The following is a 19794-nucleotide window of genomic DNA, read 5'->3' on the forward strand; positions in this document are numbered from 1 at the left end:
TTCAGTTTCCTTTTATACACATTAATCAGTGAGTAAAAGTCCTTGCTGACTTGGACTGTTTTTCTTTTTTAATTATCATGCAAATCTATATAGCCTCTTTGTAGGCCGCCTGTTATGGGACACAGCTATAGAACACTACAAATTAGAATTAGCAGGTACTGTCCACATAAAATCCATAGCCAGAATTTTCAAAATTGTGCTGAAGAAAGGAAAAACTTTCAGAGTAGCTCAGCATTGACCTGACTCTGCTTGTGTTGAAGTCGATGAGTTATCATTCTTTTCAATGGAAATTTACTTCAGTGGTAGCAGAATTAGACCAATGCTGACCATTTTTAAAAATCATACTATAGGTGATGCCTGAATAAGAATTGAGAAGCTTAACTTTAGGCACCTATGGCATGATTTTCAAATATGCTCAGCTTTCATCTAATGCTGCTCCCTTTGAAGTCAATTCCCCTTGAAACAAGTGGTCAGAGTTTCAAACATACTGAGCATCTTGTATGGTCAGAACTCCTTATAATCAGGCGACTTAATTAGATGCCTAAATACAAAAGTAGGAGACTACTTTTAAGCAGCCATTCTTGAAAATCTTGGTCATTATATTATATATATGTACTTACATGGCTCCTGTCATCATAATATTTAAGCAGCTCATTATTTGGATTCCATGCACCACATCCATACTCAGGTTATTTCTAAATATCTGACAGTGTTGGTGCTATATCAGTCATCCGTTTGCTAAAAGGGGCTTTGTCCTAGCCGTGAAGGAATAAAGACAAGATGCAAGGGATCAGGTGAGACAGGCTTCTGTCTGGAGGGAAGGGGGTGTAAATACCCTCTCTCTCCTGGGTGTACATAGCGGGTCAGAGTCCCACCTGAACCAGCCTCTTGTGGTCCACCCCTTTTCTTCCTCCTAGCCTGGTAAATTCAATTGTGGTAAGCACATTTTCTTCAGTGATAGTCTTTTCCAAGTATATGCCAAGCTGCACTAAATATGCTCAGATGTGTTTAGGACTAAGAACATTAATGTATAATACACTACTAATTTCTAGTAAGCAGCTCCAAAATTTTCAGAAGCGGGACAAAAGAAATAAAGATTTCTATTCCAGTCTATGAGCACAAAAACTGATGTCAATAAGATGTGGCGAAAAGATTTTCACTCTGGTTTTAATGCCTAAATTTATGCTAGACATTATGGGTGCATCATATGCCATGACACTTAACCACTCAAGCATTTTAAAATGCTTCAATTATAATGTTAGGTATACTGTATCAGAAGAGCATGCAGCTTCTTAAACTAGGAACATAAGAGAGAAAACATTGTCAGGTAGCCTTTTTTCATTCCTGGTTGTAATTGCAAAAATCTAACAAGTTCAGAGAAATCCCTCCTCTACAATAGTGTGGTACAAAATAGTTCATTTCTTCTAGGGGGGCAGAAGAAATTGCATGAATACGCAGCACTGCTTATTATCACCAGCATATGATTCCTCCCTCAAATTGCACATCATCACTGCAGTTTGTTTTCTCGGCAACTCTATTAAACCAAGAAGCTCTCTAAAAGGATCTAATTTTTTGCAACATAGGAATGCCATTATATACTGTGCAGTTTAAACAGTTTTCTCATATGACTTCATTATTTTGCTTTGCGTGATGAAATTTTGTATTGGTCTGAGATTGCATTTAAATATGGATTAACAGTGGGTGACTTTGCTTGCTAATCTGATCCATGCCCCCAATCATTTAACAAATCACTCATCAATAGTTAATATCAAAATGCAAAGTGGTTTCACTAATTCATATAAAGTATTTATATGAATTCATTTGAATTAGCCAACCCATTTTCGTGTGCAAAACTGCTTTGGAAATCACACAATAATAATGGAATAATAATCAATAAAAGTAATATATAATTAATACTGCTATATGTGAATTAGAAGTTTATTATTATTTGTATTTATTTAACAAGTCACACCAGACAACTATTTGCTTTTTTGACGGGATTTACCAAATTAATTGATGTAGGGAATGTAACAAGTATAAGACATTTTTATTTTAGTGAAATATTTGACACTGTCTCATGAAATCTTAGTTGAAAAATTAATTAAAATGGGGTTATATATGAACAGTGTCACAAAGTTTGAAAACTGGCTGAAGAGTAGTAAACAAAGGAAAATACCAAATAGAAATGTATGAAATCTGAAAAGGTGGTATTAAGAGGGGTGATACGGGGATTGATGTTAGGTCAGATCTTATTTAATTTCCTCATTAATGATCTGCAAGAAGATGTGAAAGCATGTTAATTAAATTTTATGAACCCCAGTCACGACAAAGAAAGAAACTTTAAGAGTTTGGAAGTGTGGGCAGGAAATCATAAATGAGATTCAATCTGAATAAATGAAAGATCATACAGACAGGGAAATATTGTCAAACACAGAGTATCACAGGGCAAAAATGGAGTTGGGACCATCCTAATAGCAAAATAAACACTTTGTTTCTTCAGTGTTCAGTTGCATTACACACAAATGGATCTATATTGTCAAGGTGCCACCTCTACAATATCCGCCTCCATAATACTATGTCTGAGTCTCCACTACACTGAAAGGATGTGTGTGTCATCCTGAATGTTCAGGGTCCCTAGCAAATACACTGCCTGAATTAGTAACCATTGGGCATCTGCCCAGAACAGAATCCACATTGAGGAAACAGGAATAAGATGATTCACAGTCAGGACTTCCTCAGTCCCCAAACCCATTTTGGACCCAGAACTGTGCAGAGAAGACTCAACCCCAGGGGCACTAGGCCCCATGCAGTCACATCTCTCCCCCATCATGTAGGCTTGAGGAAGGGAGGAACTCCTTAGGCTGAGCCAGCAGTGGGGCCAAAGCTACAGAAGCAGTTTCTGCAGGTACCTTTGGACAGTGGCGATATCATCAGACTTTTTTTTCTACAGTTTTCACTGTTTTATTCTGGATATTCTTTTCCCTTTGCTGACTGGCGCTTTGTTTGTGTCCTCCCTCTCCCAGTTACTTCTCATCAGTCTCATTCTTCTCTTCCCCCCAACCCACTTACATCCCCTTCCTCAGTGTTCCCTTCCTTTGTTCTTATTAGTGTATCCCCTCTTGCCTTCCCTCCTGACCAACATTTGGTTTATAATACATTAAATATATATAAACAAACAAAAACTCTGCTAATAATACAAGAACTAACTATTTGCAGAGTTCTGTTCACTCTGCTTGTATGCTACAGTTGTTTTCCCCACACTTTACCCGTCTTATCTATTAAGATTGTAAGCTCTTTGGAGCAGGGACCATCTCTTAAGGCTTGTCTACCTGAACACTTAGTTCATGGCAAGCTGGGGTGAAAATCTACCCCTCACTAGTCTGCTGTGCATTATGTATCTATATGGACCCTGCTGCCTCACACTAAAAGTCACATAGTGCGCTTTGATCTACCCCACTTTGAAATGGGAATAGACTAAAGAGCACTTGGGAACTATTAGTGCGTGGCAGCAGGATCCACAGAGATGCTTAGTGTGCGGAATGCTAGTGTGACTGAGATTTACACCCCGCTTTGCTATAAACTAAATGTGCATGTAGACAGGCCCTTAGTGCATAGAGTTCCTTGTACAATGGGGCCCCCTGATGCTACTGAAACAAACAGTAAATACTAGTAAAAATTCATAGAAACCTCTGACTTGAGATGCTAATTCCTGATCTCTAGTTAGCACTTTATCATCACTGGCTGTTCCATAGCAATGGTTGCTGATGGTGCCTAAAGAGGGACCAGTTTATGTTCTGATAAGCTTGCTGTGACAAGCACAGCACTTGGGCTATGTGATCCCCATTCCTGCAGACATCCATCTATAATTACTTTGATTCAGTAATTCAGCTTATGCTCAAATAAATTTGTTAGTCTCTAAGGTGCCACAAGTACTCCTCGTTCTTTCTTTTGATTCAGTCAGGCTCTGTAAGAGTCTGTCTGCTCATGATGCTTGCTTGGACAAAAACCCTTGGAAAAATAGCTGATTAGATTGGGATAGGTCTCTAAGGAAGTCTTCTCTTCGTGGTCCCAGACTGACAGGAAGAAAGCTTGCAGGTATCTTGATTCTGTAAAAGACTTTGTTGACCCTTGCTTTGTTCCTGTAGGTCCCCAGAAAGAAGCAAGAATATAACCAGGAAATTGATAAGATAGTAGTAAAGGTGGATTTCTTTCTTGAGGGATGCCAATTAAATGAACATACATTTTCAAGGGGTCTAAAAAGAGGTCAAAGCTTAAGTACTAGATGTGTTTGAGGCAGATTTCAAAGTGGAGGAATCTGAAAAAGGCTAAGTGTATGGAGACAGACCTCAGTGAGTTCTACTGATCATAGGACACCACGTGCATAAGGGAAAGTTTGCCATCCTGAACCTGGCCAATATAACTAAGTGGTTCAGGGGACAACTCCAACACAGAATGAAAGCTCTCCCAACATCTTCAAGTACTAAATGTCTGGAGCAACTACTTAAGTTCCCCTGATAGTAAATAACTTCAGTAAATAGCCTAATAACCAGATAGATAAAATAGATAAAGGTATGGTAAAAAAGAGGAGAGTGGTGTCTGCCTTCCAGTCACATAGTTATATGTTTCTCCAGTCTAAGATTGAAGAATCTTATGAAAAAGCAGCATGAAACACTGATTTTTTCATATATCACATCACAGATGACTCAAACTTGTGAAGGGTCTCATAAAACTTTGTGTGGTTTTGGATTCCTAGGTACTCGTTAGGTTTTTGTTTAAGATTTTAACCGAAGCCATTGGGGTACTAAAGTATCTAGGGCATGCATCAAGAGAGGACATAGAATTACTGTATTTTCTCTATAAGGAATGTTCTGGTTTTTTATCTAGAGAATTTTAGGGTGCCACAACACCCTAAATAAGACTTTCTGTTTTTAAACAGGAGCAGATTCAAGGATCCACTCTAGATGTGGTGGAACATTTTGTATCCCTGATCCCTTTCCATCTTTTACATCCTAAGACATACCTTTATAATGGACTTTCTTTTTGTGCATCTCCTATTTTTTCAATCTATCACAAGGAACTCAAAGAATGAGAAAGTCAGTTTCCTCTCAAGTTCCCTCATTTCAAGGGGATTCCTCTTCACAGCAGCTGATCAGGGGTTAGATATATCTTCCTCGGGTTCTAAGGCCTTGGAAACCTTAACAATGTGTCAATCTAGGATGGGTCATTAGGCTTAAACTGTCTACTTACACCATCCAAATCAGTCCTCACCCACTGAGGTTGTGGTGCAGTAGTTTTTCTCCTTAGAGTAAGATTTCTTTCTGGCTCTTTTCTTACTTCTTTTGACTTTGTCATTATTTTCTTTCTTGTTCTTATTAACAGGAAGAAACAGAGGAAGAAGATGGGGAATCCTTAGCTTGTTCAAAAGATTATGCTCCTGCCAAAATAGTCCATACCAGAATCCACCCCCTGAATGGGGCCCACTAGTACAGAGAGAATGAGAATGAGCTGCTGTGGCATAAAACTTGTAGATATAATAAAAGGAACCTGTGGTGACCAAAGGTCAAAAAGAGAAAAACGAAGGTGTGGGGGGGGGGGGGGGAGTTCCTGACATGTTAAAAGCTTTTCAATTCATCTTTGTATTTTATTTGGTCATTATTTGTTATTTTTAATTATATGGGATCACCAAACACGCTAAAGGAGACATTTTAAATTCAGTATTAATCCAGAATTACATTTCCCCAGAGATACAGTAGTTGATACTGATATTAATCTTGTTCTGTTTTGTTTGGCACTGAATTACAAAATCCATTCAGGTTCAATAGAAACTCAGCAAAACATTTTCAAGGCCAGGTCAGATGAGTCAATTCACAGAGACAGTGCATTTTCTGAGGAGTCAGTACTGGCAAAGCTCCATAGGACAAAGTTTAGAGCTGCCTTCCCCCAGCACAATCTTCACCAAGGGGAGAGTGGCTTTCCTATCACCACCTGCCATCCACCAACACAAATCTGCATTGGTTGCAGCTGCCCTGGGGTGCAGTTTTCCCATCCCTTTACCCCTGGGGTGAATCTAGCTGATAGCCTCAAAGTGGCATACTGGATGAAATCTGATATAACAGTCAAATTCAGGACTGGTAGGCAAAAATTGTGATGCTTGACTCTTGCAGGGTTAAAAAATTCTGTGGAAGAGACACTATGCTAATAAACTGCTAATAAAATAGTAATAATTAATAATACTTAGCACTTATAGAACACTTTCAATTTTCAAAGCATGTTATATACATTAGCCAATTATTCAAACATTAAATAAGCTGCTAAAAATAGAGGAGTTCCACCTGCAACCAGTGGAAGGTGAACAATTGTAACAAAGATTACAGTAAAGCTGAGTAAAGTTCAGCAAATCTTTATTTTGAGTTAGAGTGCAAAGCAGTCATATGGTATCTTCCTCCACACTTAACCCCCTGGCACATCCACTGTGCTCCCTATTTATAGTTACCTGCTACCCAATTAACAAGTTATTAAACCTAACATCTGCATTGGCTTTAACTTCAGCCTACTGCACTGTATCCATTAACACTTAACATTGCAATAATGGGTCACTGCAAAAAATAAAGCTTGTTGAGAGTATGGTGAGCCCTTTGTCCTGCAGAGAACAGACTGAAACTTTAATGGGGGCTGGATCACTTCAAAGTAATTTTCATTGCAGAATTGCATTTAATAGTTAATCTCATGTAGCTGCTGAATTAAGCATCTTGTTTCTCTGTAATGCAGCTAATTGGAAGTACATTTAAAATAATGTTCTGCTCTGGTTTTTCTTTATTTCTTGTTTTTATACTTTGCAAGATTTTAATCTGTTTTCCTTAGTCCTCAAGACAACCTGTTAAAACTCCCACATTGGGCATGTCTACACTATACAGTTTTACTGTGTTTGAATATGGTTGTGCACAACTGAGTTAGCTGAAGTGATGCTGACCAGGACTTTGCTGTAAGTGTGGACCAAAACAAATCAGCAACATGACAGCTAATTGTGATTAAGTACCCAACAGTGATTGCTATAGGCAATGGAACAATGGCCTGGATAAGCACCCCCTTTGAGGAGTCCTACCCCAGCTATGCCTCTTGTGGATTCTGCTCTTTCAGACTTCAGCCTTTCTCCTGCAAGGAAGAGACAGGTTGGGGTCTCTGACAATTCTAGGGGTATCAATATTATGTCCCAAAAAGCTTAGGGTCAGACCCTCAACTGTGCTAGAACTCTGCTCAGTGCAGACAAGGCATGGCAGAGATGGCGGTGCCTCACCTCTGCATTATCCCAAGGCTTCCTAGGGCGACTTCAGCCACTATGTAATTGAGGATATGTGTACGCTGGAGGTGGAAGGTGCAATTCAAGCAGACATCCTCATGCTAGCTCTGATTGAGCAAGCACACTAAAAATAGAAGTGTAGGGACAGTGGCACATGTGGCTGGAGGGACAAACTGCTCCAAGTACAATCCAGTCTAAGACTTCCTGCTGTTTGTACCACTGAAGCTACATTGCTATTTTTAGTGCGCTAACTCAATCCGAGCTAGTGCTGGTATGTCTGTGTGAGCTGGAGATGACACCTTCCAGCCCCAGTGTAGACATACCCTTAGAGTAGACATAAGACAGTTCAAAATTAAGCCAGTTTGTAAAGGCTGCCAGTAGGCTACTATGCAAGTTGTGGATCACCAGAATGCACCCCAGCCAGTTCTCCCCAGTCATGTTCAGGCACCTTTGCATCCCCTTTGTGTTCCCAGGGCATTGCCAAAGAGACCACAGCATGGGTCAGGAGCTGACCCTCTGAGTTCAACTTTTAGACACAGAAAAAATTGAAGATGGTCATATACTCTTTGTGAAAGTTAATTCCACACTGGTGTCGAGCAATGTCTATGGCTCAAACAAGTAGCATTCTGACTTCAGTTACAAACTAACTGTACAACTAATGGAGATGGAGAGTGGTCCCAAAGTGTTAGCTGGGGACTGCTACATAATACTCAACTCTATTTTTAGATAAAACAGGTACAGTTACTCTGCAGGACTCACCCCCCAGATTAAATTCTCTCTTTACAATTGAGGATTACATAACATTAGGAGATTAGTAAATTCTTTAAGGAAAGACTGCTCAGTCTTCTCAACCACACCCTCCACATACTCTGCATTTGATTATTTTCTAATCTCTTTATATTCTGATACATGCAGCATTAGATGTGAAGACAAGAGTAATATCTGATAATGCTCCGGTATCCATTGCCTTGTTGCAACATGAGCCACCACAGAACACAGAGATGATAACTGAATGCATGATTCACAATTTTTACTCTCCTTTAAAAAAAATAAAAACCCTCTATTTGAAAATCAATATTCCATCAGCTCCTTTATAGGTTGGTCTAAGGGAAGCACTAAAAACCAATATGACAGGAAAAAGTATTGCTTATGTTTCTTACAAAAGTAATAATCTAAACTCAAAATTATCTGAAACATTAAGAACCATAGATTTGGAATACTTCTGTTTTCCTATCCCAACTAAACTCCAGCAACTACTCAATACAAGACATGCAGAGAGCAAACTCCACATAGCACAAGATGAATGGACTTTATTTAGACTTCAACAGTCATTGGGAGTCAAGAAATATTTTTAAAAAACCAGGAAAACTTGTAGCAGATATTCTCCCAGCTGAATACCATAACTAACATTTGAGGGGGGAAACCCAAAGCTTTGTTTACCTCACAAATAGATATAAATATTCAGTTTCAAAATTTCTATATGGTGCTGTGTATCTACAAAACATCCATTCCGAGGTCTGAATTCACTATCTTTTCCAACTCTATCGGAAGATCAAGTTGATTTATTGGAGGCATTCAGGCAGAATAGATTAGAGAGTCTATTAAAAGTATTAAAAAATAAACAAACAGAGGGTTGGAGAGATTTCTAACTGAAAGGTGTCTGTCCAATCTTGACCTGGTCACCCCTTTACTACTGTATGTTTGAACAGGCAAAATCTAAGGGAGAGCTGCAACTCCTCTCCAAAAAGTCCTTGTCAGTACTATATTGAAACTGAAGCAGCCCGGACCCCACCACACCAGTCAGCCAGGAACCTGGACCTCACCACGCAGGCTGGCCTTTAGCACACAGCTGAGCTGTGTGCTAATTGGGCCACGGGTTGAGAACTGCTGGTCTAGATAATGCTTGGTCCTGCCTTGAGTGGAAGGGACTGGACTAGAAGACCTCTTGACGTCCCTTCCAGTCCTATGGTTCTATGATTCTCCCTAAGAGAAAGGGTAAGTCACACAGTGCCATCAGATGGGCCAGAAGAAATAGAAATATAGAGCAGAATGTCATTTGTACACTGATAAAATGCAACCCACACTTCGTCACTAATCCCCCAAATGAATGTTAAACTGTAATAGTGACTGAATGAGACTCTGAAAAGCCAGAAGACAGAGCCCTGAGGACAGATGACTTATTGTTCAATATTTCCCACAGCAAAAAAAAAAAAAAAAAAGGAAGGAAATGAACTGAGTCATTTTGGTGACTCTATCTTCTCCTGCTAGTGACCACTAGAATGTCAACAATATTTCATGGACAACAATATTGAATCTAGTTGTTAGATCTAAGAGAATCAATATGGACATATAATTTTGACGATCAAAAGGAAGAAATCATGACTAACAATATAAGCACATTTTCTATAACATACCCAAACCTGAAAACCAAAGTGACTGGGGACAGAGAGAGCAGAGAACTCCAGATATTGTCACTTCTCCTCCACAACCTTCTTTGGACAATCTTTTCTCAAAAATGGAGATTTTGAGAAAGGGCAACAGTTAACTAGATTGTCAGTGTCAAGAAGTGATTTCTTAAATCCTCTCCTTGACAAACCCAAACAAGAAACCACAAACATGTTAAATACTTTAAATCCTGTATTTATTTATTTAAATTGTGTTAACACATAGATGCTTCAGCCATACTGAGCTAGGCACTGTGGAAACAAACACTTAGTTCTTCCATACCCTCACTTGCTTCAAGCACAGGCCTCAGAAACTGCTCTATCCAATATCTGGGATCCAGTCGTACTTTACATACCAACCTAAAAGTGCTATTGTATACAAGGAATACAAGGTGAGACCCTGTTTTGTAAGCAGTGTTCCTTATAATTCTGTGTTTTATTGATTTCTACAGCTTGTCTTTGAAAATAATTTCCAAATGAAAGAACATCATAATATTGTTATACACAGATATTTGTAGAAATGCTATTTAAAAATAATCCCATTTATCAAAGTGATTGCTAAGAAATATTTTTCTCCATTTACCCTTAGTGGCTCACTCCTAGAATTATTAATTAGAATATTGAATTTAAGCAGCTTAATGGGGAGTAGTAACACAGAAGGGACATAAAAACTCTTGTGATTGCTTTCTTAATAGTCCTTTTAAGAAGTATATACTAAGAAAAGGAATTAATGTTATACACCGTACAATGTCTGCTATATCATGAATAATGTGGCCTCTGCTTTATTAACTGTTGGTAAACTCCTCCTCCCATATAAACACTCATACAACCTGTATTCCAAGAAAAATAATTGTACAGAACAACATTTCCTTAAACACCTTTTAAAACCTAGGAAATTATATTAGGCTTCTTAAAACATCACCTGTCTAAGCTGAGTATAAATTACTTGCATACTGTCTATATCCCTGGATCTCTAGAATTTGACAACCTGATGTTTTTAAATGCTGGGCACCAATATTTTTATTCTTCTTCCTAAAGATCAATATCACTTCCGCTGGGGACATAAAACACTCCAGATGAGTCAATGAAATATATACCTTGATTATAAGAAAATATACAAAAATCAGTTTTTGTAAAGAAGACATTGCAACACAATGTCATATTTATAGTAAGAGGCCAGATGTCAGGTTTTACTCTGTTTAAAAAAAAAAAATCACACCATCACCACAGATAGTCAATTCAAAATGGCTTTGAATTCCCCATTCTTTCTTTTGCTTTACATTAGCAACAAACAGAGGCTGCAATACGATTTTGAAATGTGAAAATGGTTACACTGATCAGATTTGTAATGTGTATAATGAAATGTTTTGTCAGCTTACCTGATGAAAAGAGAACAACAAATTACAGCAAAGCCCAGCATCCAAAAATGATATGATACTATAATATGCTTCCTCCTGAAATTATCCAGATTTCTGCCCGCAAAGGTTTGCAAATTAATTACAATTTCTGCATTCTCAGTGGAAAAGAAAACACAGAGACCTTTCCAGAATCCTCTTTGCTTCTGCCTCCGCTTCCTGTTCCCAGTCTCACTCTATGGTACCCAACATATATTAGAAAACAGCTTATTAGGAGAGGAGGTGGGGGGAGAGAAAAGAAAAGGGGAGGGGGGAGAGACAGCACCTTACATGGCAGCTCCACCTACTGGCAAAGAGAGTGAATAAATGTAAAGCATCAATTTGTGAAGCTCTTTCTTCCAACCTACACTTGACTCAACTCCTACATAACTATGCTCCTCCATGCAAGAAATAAACAAACAAAACAAGATAGATGACTGAATACAAGCACAATACTGCCTAATCATGTTTTAAAATTTTTAAATTTTTTATTTTATTTGAAATAAATGCAATTGTCTAATTTCTTTTCTTAAAGTACTTCATGATACAAAAAGTTATTGCTTCCATAAATGAGAAAAATACAGAAATGAGAAAAATGTAAATAAGACAGTGTGGACACTTGGATATTCAAACAGATGTGTGTCACCCCTCTTGTTTTCATATTGCCCTTCTATTTCACTTGCCTATCTTTTATTTTATGTATCATTTTTATTCTATTTATATATGTACTGTTATTACTAATATTATATATAAGCACAGACACAGAATGATGTGTGAGGGAGTGATCGGTCTCTGTCCTAAGTTAGAGGAGCCTCAAGCATGCTCTAACTTACACCCAACTATCTATTCTTCCCATGGGCCATACAGGCAGCTTGAGAATTACCAGGGCATAGAGATGCCTGAGCCACATCCCCTTTCTGCTGGTCACATTCCGTAAACTGGAAGCTAGGAATGATGAGGTAGGAGCTGCTATGACATCTGTAATTCACCCAGAAATTCCCTCGTCCTGGGGGTATCCCGTAGCACGTCAAGCCAGCATTACAACTGAATCACACCAGCAGAACAGCACAACGCAGCAGTTGCAGAAGCAAGGAACTGGTCCATAATGTTGTATCCATTATCTATAATCTATACCATCCATATAGACTCTAGTCTAGCACAGCCCTTTAAAATGTCTGTAACTTTAAGTATATGAGTAATCCTATTGATTTCTATTAGACTATTAACATATTCAAAGAGTATAAGTGCTTACAGGCTGTTTTGAATCAGGGTCATAAAGGCAGACATATTTATTTCTGACAGTGATCCTAAAATAAAGACAGTACCAGTTTCTGTCCCCTTCTCTCTAGAGAAGAGGATGCCCACATAACTTTTATATCTAAAGCCTACAGTTGTGTAGTTTCACAGTTAATACTGATTGCCATCTTTCTTGGTATTTGTTTTGCTGTATCGAAAGGCCTGATGCAACAAAGAAATATATGCAGGTAGATCAACTCACCTATGTGGATATCTCGTGACTTCACAGGGCTTTGCACTGGCACAAGGGTTTGCCTGCATGCATCTTGCTGCATAGGTCCTAAGGAAGCAATTCCTGATGTCCTTATCCAGGCAAGTCTCTCATTAATTTCAATGTGACTCCTAGGGTCTAAGTATGTAGCAGTAGCCCAGACTGAGGTGGGGTGGGGTTAGAGGGTGAGAGTTCCCCTGGGTGGGGAGACCCAGAACCTGAGAGTGTGGGGGTACTGCTAGGGGGGCAGCACCCCAGAGAAATGGGCACTGGGTCCTGGGAGGGACACGGCGGCCGGCGGTAAAGTGGATCACCGGCCTGCAGAGGGCGCTCCGGTGGCTGGACGAGCTAATTCCCGACGACTACCAGCAGGAGGTGCCACGGGGTGAGTCCGAACCTTTACAGATGACAACCCACATCTGTCAGTTGACCACTTTCTGAAACTGCATACCTACATTAGTAAGGCAGTGTATATGCTTGTGTATTGCTGTAAAGATTGTCACAAAGTTACAGTGTGTGCCCTTGTTTTGTAACAAGTTCTAATCAAAATTATTGTAAAATTACTGTTAACTAAGATTGTTTAACATTATATTTCTATCTACCATAGGTAAAAGTTTCATACTGCCTTTTTCAAGGTCTAGGTGCATACAGACATAAAACAGACCATATGTACAAGGGTCTCAAACTGCACTCATTCTATACAGTCTGTCAAAAATGTATGGGTTTATGTTAGTTAGGAGTGCTAGTCAGATCCTGGGGCTAATATAATTTGTGGGATTTTTGTTTTCTTCCTCTATTACATTAGAGCCCTCACCACCCCTGCCCCAACAGCCTGCCCCATCCCTAATCCCCCTCCCACCCTCCTAACCCCTTGGTCCCAGCCCAGAGCACCCTCCTGCACCCCAAATCCCTCATTGCTGGCCCCACCCAAGAGCCCTCACCCGCACCCCAACCCGGAGCCCCCTCCCACACTCTGAACTCCTCATTTCTGGCTCCACCCCCATCTGGAGCCCTCACTCTCTCCTGCAACCCTATCCCCAATTTCCTGAGCATTCATGGCCCCCCATACAATTTCCATACCCCAATGTGGCCCGCGGGCCAAAAGGTTTTCCCACTCCTGCTCTACAAGCAGCTCTTCTCTGAGATCCTTGCTACTTACCAATATTAAATCTAAAATGGCATCACCTCTTGTTAGTTCAGTAACTATTTAGTGAAGAAATCTGTTGACTAGCACATCCAGGAATATCTGGGCCCTATCATTAATAGCAGCATTTGTCCTCCAATCTATATCTGGGAAGTTGAAGTCTCCCATAATCACACAATTCCCAGTCGTGTTTATTTAATTAAAAATATTAAAGAGATTTCTGCCAATATCCAAGTCGGATCTTGGGTGGCTGTAACGGACCGCCAAGCAGTATATCAGTGGAGCCTCTGTTACCTTTCTACACTACTAGTTGCCATTGTTAAGGATATTCAGTAAAACTAAATTCAACTCTCAAGATCTTTTCTTTAGTTAAGCAATCAAAATTAAAAGAATCCTAGGAAAGCTGGTGTGGATAATCAATTGAGCAGTTGCATAACTAAGGTTTTATACCTATCTTTCTTACACTGGATAATTTTCCTTTAATTTCTTTTACGAACATCTAATGCACAGTTATGAACAGAAATACGTTGCCAAATCCTTGCAGATCATCAATCTTAAGAACATAAGAATGGCCATATTGGGTCAAACCAGTGGTCCATCTAGCCCAGTATCCTGTCTTCTGACAGTGGCAAACTTGTATTTAAAGACAACAGCCTATGTAGCATAGACTCCCTGGACTCCTTAAACCCCTTCTTTTATCTTTTCCCTCTATCTTACTGAATATTCTGCTCAGAGCATCTGAAAGAAATGCATCTTATCCAATTTCTACTGGCTTAATCCAAATTAAACATTGATTGGTAGGATATCTTTATTAGCATTCTTTTGCTACCTTTGGTTTGTCTCCTTTTTTTCTTCCTACAGTGAGGAAGGAGAGGGTTCATAAATGTTGGTATTTTATAAATCTTGTCTCAGTGTTACCGTTGTAAAGTCACATGGCAAGGGGGTTTGTTTGGTGACCTAGGGATAACAATCTACACTACCATGTGAGAATCCTGTTTTTTTTTTATTCTTAGCACAGTCATTAAGGTTGGTAAAACCACAGTGTTGCGAAGGCAACACACTCAGTGAAGTATCCCCTTTGACATATTAAGAAAGGTCAATGACTGTCTTGAAAAAGAAATTCAACCACTTTTCCTCATTGGAAAATTGGAGGCAGTTTATGCAGAATCTTCAAGTTCTGGGGAGAAGGTAAATCAGAAATTTAGCAGACTGCTAAGGGCTATAACATGATTGCAACGGACCTGTTGGGGTAAAAAAAAAAAAAGGCTATAAAATATATCTCCTTCTCATACCCTTCTGTACTAGTAATCCAAACATCAGTAAATATTACAATAATTTAAGTGTAAGGATTTAATAGGAACCTCAAACCCCAGCCTGCTTCTATAACTTAATTGGTCACTGAGCATGGTGTCTGAAAAGTTACATCCTTCAAGGCATATACAGTATAAATATCACAATATTGTTGTGTATTTAGGCTCACATTACTCTTTACTTTTACTAATTGTCAACTTTTAAAATAATCCAAAATTATTTCAGTAATCATGTTATTAAATACCAGCTATACCCTTACTGTCCTTCTATAGAAAAGCTATCGAGAGATAAGTGGCCTAATACTGATATCAGTCACAGTGTAATTCTATTGACTAAAGTGGGGTTACCCTGGGTTTTCACTAGGAAGGAGTAAGAATCAGGCTCAAAGACTTTAATTAAACTAAAAACAGTGTGCTTAAGTGCTGAACTCCAAATTCAGACTTTACACTTATTCAGGTAGCCTAGAATAACAGCAATAAAACTATAGAAGTTTGAACTGTGTTCTAATTGCTTCATTCTCCCTCAGAATACTGTGGATGCCTAGTGATATTTTCCTACGTTCATTTAGTTATCAGAAAGATGGCAACAGTAGAAAACTTAAATAAGAGCCATCAATAGGCCCTAGGTCATGTCAGCCTAGTCTTCAGCTTTTACTTTAATCGGCCTATTCTGTGCACCCAGTAATACCGATCCTTTTTACAATCTGATCTCTCCCATGTTAACCACATTTCATGATAATTTAATGAGACTTTGTAGTAGGAGAAATCTGTGCCTTCTTTGTCCTATTTCACAAAATAAAATGTAAATGTATCAGATTCCTTTGAAATCCCGCCCCCCAGAATCATAAGGTAAAGTAATCACTATCCATTGTGACATCTGAGAATGCTGAGTTATTCAAAACAATCACTGCTTATAGTGGGTATACCAACTTCACTATAACTACAAATATATAATATAAATAAATAAAATAACTTAGAAATTGTTATACCAGGTCAGACCAATGGTCCGTCTAGTCCAGTATTCTGTTTCTAGCAGTGTTATGATGGGGCAGCTGCCCCTCACTGGCAGAAAAGAGGTTAAAAGGAGTTCTCGGGAGGTTGCTCCAGAGGCAGCCAATCAGGGCCAAGCAGGCCCATGTAAAAAGGCTGCTGCAGGGCAGAGGAAGGCACTTCTCTGCTGGGAGCCCATGGAGGAAGGAGTGTCTCTCTGAAGGGATGAGAGAACTGCCAGCACCCTGGCCAGAGTAGTCCTGTGAGCAGGAACCAGGGGAGCAAGAGACAACTTCTGGCTAGATGCTGGGGTTTGGAGGCTGAGGCAAGGGCAAAGAGGATGCTGGGGCCATGAGGAAATGGCCAGACAATTTGCTGCAGTAGCCAATAAGGGAAGTGGCTGAACAGTGAACTGCAGGTCTCCTGGAAGGGGGGAGTACAGTGTGGCACGGCCAGAGGGCTGTGTTGCTGAAGATGATGCTGTGGTCTTTGGAGAAATGTGGGTCCCAGAGTAGGTGTGATGGTGATGAGGCACCACCTGAAGAGGGTACGCTAACATGCAGAGCTAATTCCCAGAACAGCCAGCAGGAGGTGCCAGAGTGATGAGTGCACCCCATTTTAAGTAGCCAGTATCAGATGCTTCAGTACTGGAAGAAATGCAGTGATAGATAATTATGGGATAACCTGTCCACAGAAGAAGGTTCTTTCTAATCCCTTTCAGTTAATGGTTATCTTATGCCCTGAAGCATAAGATTTATATCCCTTATAACATTTTTATCCTGCCTAATCCAACCTAGATATATTCTCATTATCCAACATGAAGTCTATTTAGGAATGCCATAATAGTGTTTCAAAAGGTAACAAATTTAAAATTGATCAAAGGAAACACTTTTTTGCACAACCTATAATTTACCTGTAGAACTCATTGCTGGATCTCACTAAGGCCAAGAGTTTATAGTAGGAGTCCAAAAAAAGGATTAGACATTTTATATGCTTAATAAGAAAGAGAACTGGGAGGAGGGATGGTCTTATGGTTCAGGCACTGGACCATGACTCGGACAAGCTGGGTTCAATTCATTGCTCTGTTGCAGACTTCTTGTGTGACTTAGGGCAAATCATGTACTTCCATTCTTCATCTGTGAAATGGCAATGATAATATTCCAGGGTATACTGTGAGGGTACATTTATTAGTGTTAGTCACTCATACTGTGGAGATGGAAGTCATAGATGTATCGTTGTTTATATTTTTATAGCATTCACCCTATTGTGCTAGGCACTGTACAAATGTTGAAAGAAGACAGTCCATGTCCCAAAGAATTTACCATCTAAAAGACAAGACAGACAAATAGAAACAAACAACAAGCGAACAATTTGCAAAATACTATGTAATTTAAGACAGATAAAGATTTTAAGAAATGAACAAATGTAGCAAACAACGCAATAGCAACAATTGCAGTAGTACTCTCAAGCTAGTCACAGAATCTAATAATCCTCTCCCAGGACACTTATAAACAAATAGGTTCCATTCATATGCTTCCATTTCATTTATTACCACTGAATCATGCAGTTTAATTGGTCAGATTAACAGTAATAATCACTTGGATGGAGATGTTTTGTTAAGCAGACCTCAAGTTACAATTTATTTATTTGTAAAGTATCTTAAAGCTGTGATGGCTAGAAAAGGAATTGCTCTGCTTACTCAAGCATGCTCACAGAGCTAGTTTCTATTAGCCATGCTGTGAGATGCAGAGAAATTTCTAACAGTTATCTGCATAGAAAATAGTATCTTTACCATTAAATCTTGCATAAGTACTTCTCCAAAAGAGAGAGAATGAATACTCGAACACTACTAATCACCTCTGGTCTCATAAAAGAAAAATGACCTTTCCTTGGCCCGCCTTTAGCCATGAATAATATGGATATAGAAAATGTTAATTGCCTTGAGTAGCTTTTTCATGAGAAACATTAATGCGTACTTAATGCATTGTCCTGTATTGAAAGAAGGAAAGGTGTAGAAGCAGATGAGTAGCTAAAAGTGTTAAAACCCCAGAATACAAAGATACATCTTTAAAATAGCATCTTAAAAATAAAGTGCATTTTTAGCTCTGGCACTGAAATACGTGTGGTGTATGGGCTTGATTGTCTAGCCGACCTTGATCTGTAAGGACAGAATCAAACTATTTGTACAGTGCATATGAGACAAGACTGGCACTAGTATGTAGTGTTTCATCATGGAAGTCTAAGTAGAAGCAAATACAATCTGCTGTTGCTGGGCAAGGTAGGAGTTCCCATTCTGAAGAGGGAAGCAACAAGGGGATTATTCAGCAAATCTACACCATCTTTTTTTGCTCTATATTCACTGCATCAGCATGACAGGAAAACTAAAAGTGGCATCAACAATTCAAGCATTAGGTAGCCAAGAATGGAGTAACTGGCTTTTGGATTTTGAAAATATAGAAATTTAGATTAGAAAATATTCCGATTAGAAAATATTCCAGGCAGTAGCTTTTCTTTAATCAACGCAAGTTTTCTTTTTTTCCTCCCATTTTATCTTAAGGTTGAAGTGAAATACTGGCCAATGTGTTGTAAACTCGGACATAGGCTAATGCACACCGCAAACAACTATTTTTTGGTACCAGGGAAGAGTAATTTAAAAAAAAAAAGTTGTGATAGCTGACATGTAGCAGAGACGGCCAGCATAATTTCCACTGCTGGTTTGGGATACAGGGACTTTGGCATGATCATCCATCAGGCATGCTACCCTTCTGGCTTTGCTTCCTGCATGGACATGAAGGAGGGTGGATTGCTAGATCTTCCCAATCCTGCTTACCTCTTTCCTGCCAGAGGGAGTGGAATGGGGGGTAAAGCCCCCGGCCTAGGTTGCATATTGCTTAAGAGAACCAGCCTCTTAAATCATACCTGGTTCCTTTCCTGCCCAGGGAAGACAGCTGAGGTGACCCCCCCTCCCCCAGACAGGACTGTCAGGGCAACAGTATTGCCCACAGAGCCAGACAAGTGAGACACTCAGTAAGAAGAGGGAGCAGAAAACAGAGACGTTAACTTTTGCCTCTGGCTTTTCTCAGCCTATCTCCCTCTCTGTAGGCCAGAGGGACAGCAGCCATCACAGATGCCTCAGAAGGGGAAGAGGAGCTCAGGGGATAATCTCCCCAAAAATTAAACAGCACTCTGGGATGCAGCTGGGAATCAGACACACTGTTGAACTGAATTGTTAGTCAAACTATTTGAAATAAAATCTGACATTTCCCTCAGAAAAGCTCTGCAACAGGCAGATCCGCTTGAGCAACCAGCCACTGTGGAAGGAAAAAATCTGGTGGGAACTTTAAGAACATTTCCCTGTTGCCAGTGACTGACCAGTCTGGTTCTGCCTCCACATTGCAGACAGGCTGGAGTACCATTGTAGCAGATCTGTGACCCTTATTGCATGAAGAAAGCAGATTTTCAAGTAAGTATACATTTCCCTTTTCGTTTGGTAAATTGTACCAATGGTTAACTACCTCACTGTTAAAATTTTTCACTATTTCCAGTTTGAATTTGTCTAGCTTCAACTAAAGATTAGTGTTGTCTGTTTGGGAAACAGAGCAGGGAGGATGCCTTTGGGAAAATAAAGCTGCACATCCAGAATCATAGGATTACGGTAGATCCCAAACTAGGGAAGTTTTGGTTTACTCTTGTGTTAGTGTGTTATAA

At 39.4% G+C, this 19794-nt stretch overlaps 1 protein-coding gene across 2 annotated transcripts in view; it reads right to left on the reverse strand.

The window, feature by feature from the left end:
- Nucleotides 1-11353, reverse strand: part of LOC102941549 (sodium channel protein type 2 subunit alpha) — a 111965-nt gene extending 100612 nt beyond the window's left edge. For both annotated transcript variants that reach the window (XM_043525370.1, XM_027818996.3), the window contains exon 1: nt 11121-11353. The gene's annotated coding sequence lies outside the window, so the exon portion shown is untranslated. The remainder of the gene's footprint in view (nt 1-11120) is intronic.
- Between the last annotated feature and the right edge of the window lie 8441 nt (nt 11354-19794).

Source organism: Chelonia mydas, chromosome 11, assembly GCF_015237465.2.
Source record: "Chelonia mydas isolate rCheMyd1 chromosome 11, rCheMyd1.pri.v2, whole genome shotgun sequence".
NCBI lineage: Eukaryota > Metazoa > Chordata > Testudines > Cheloniidae > Chelonia > Chelonia mydas.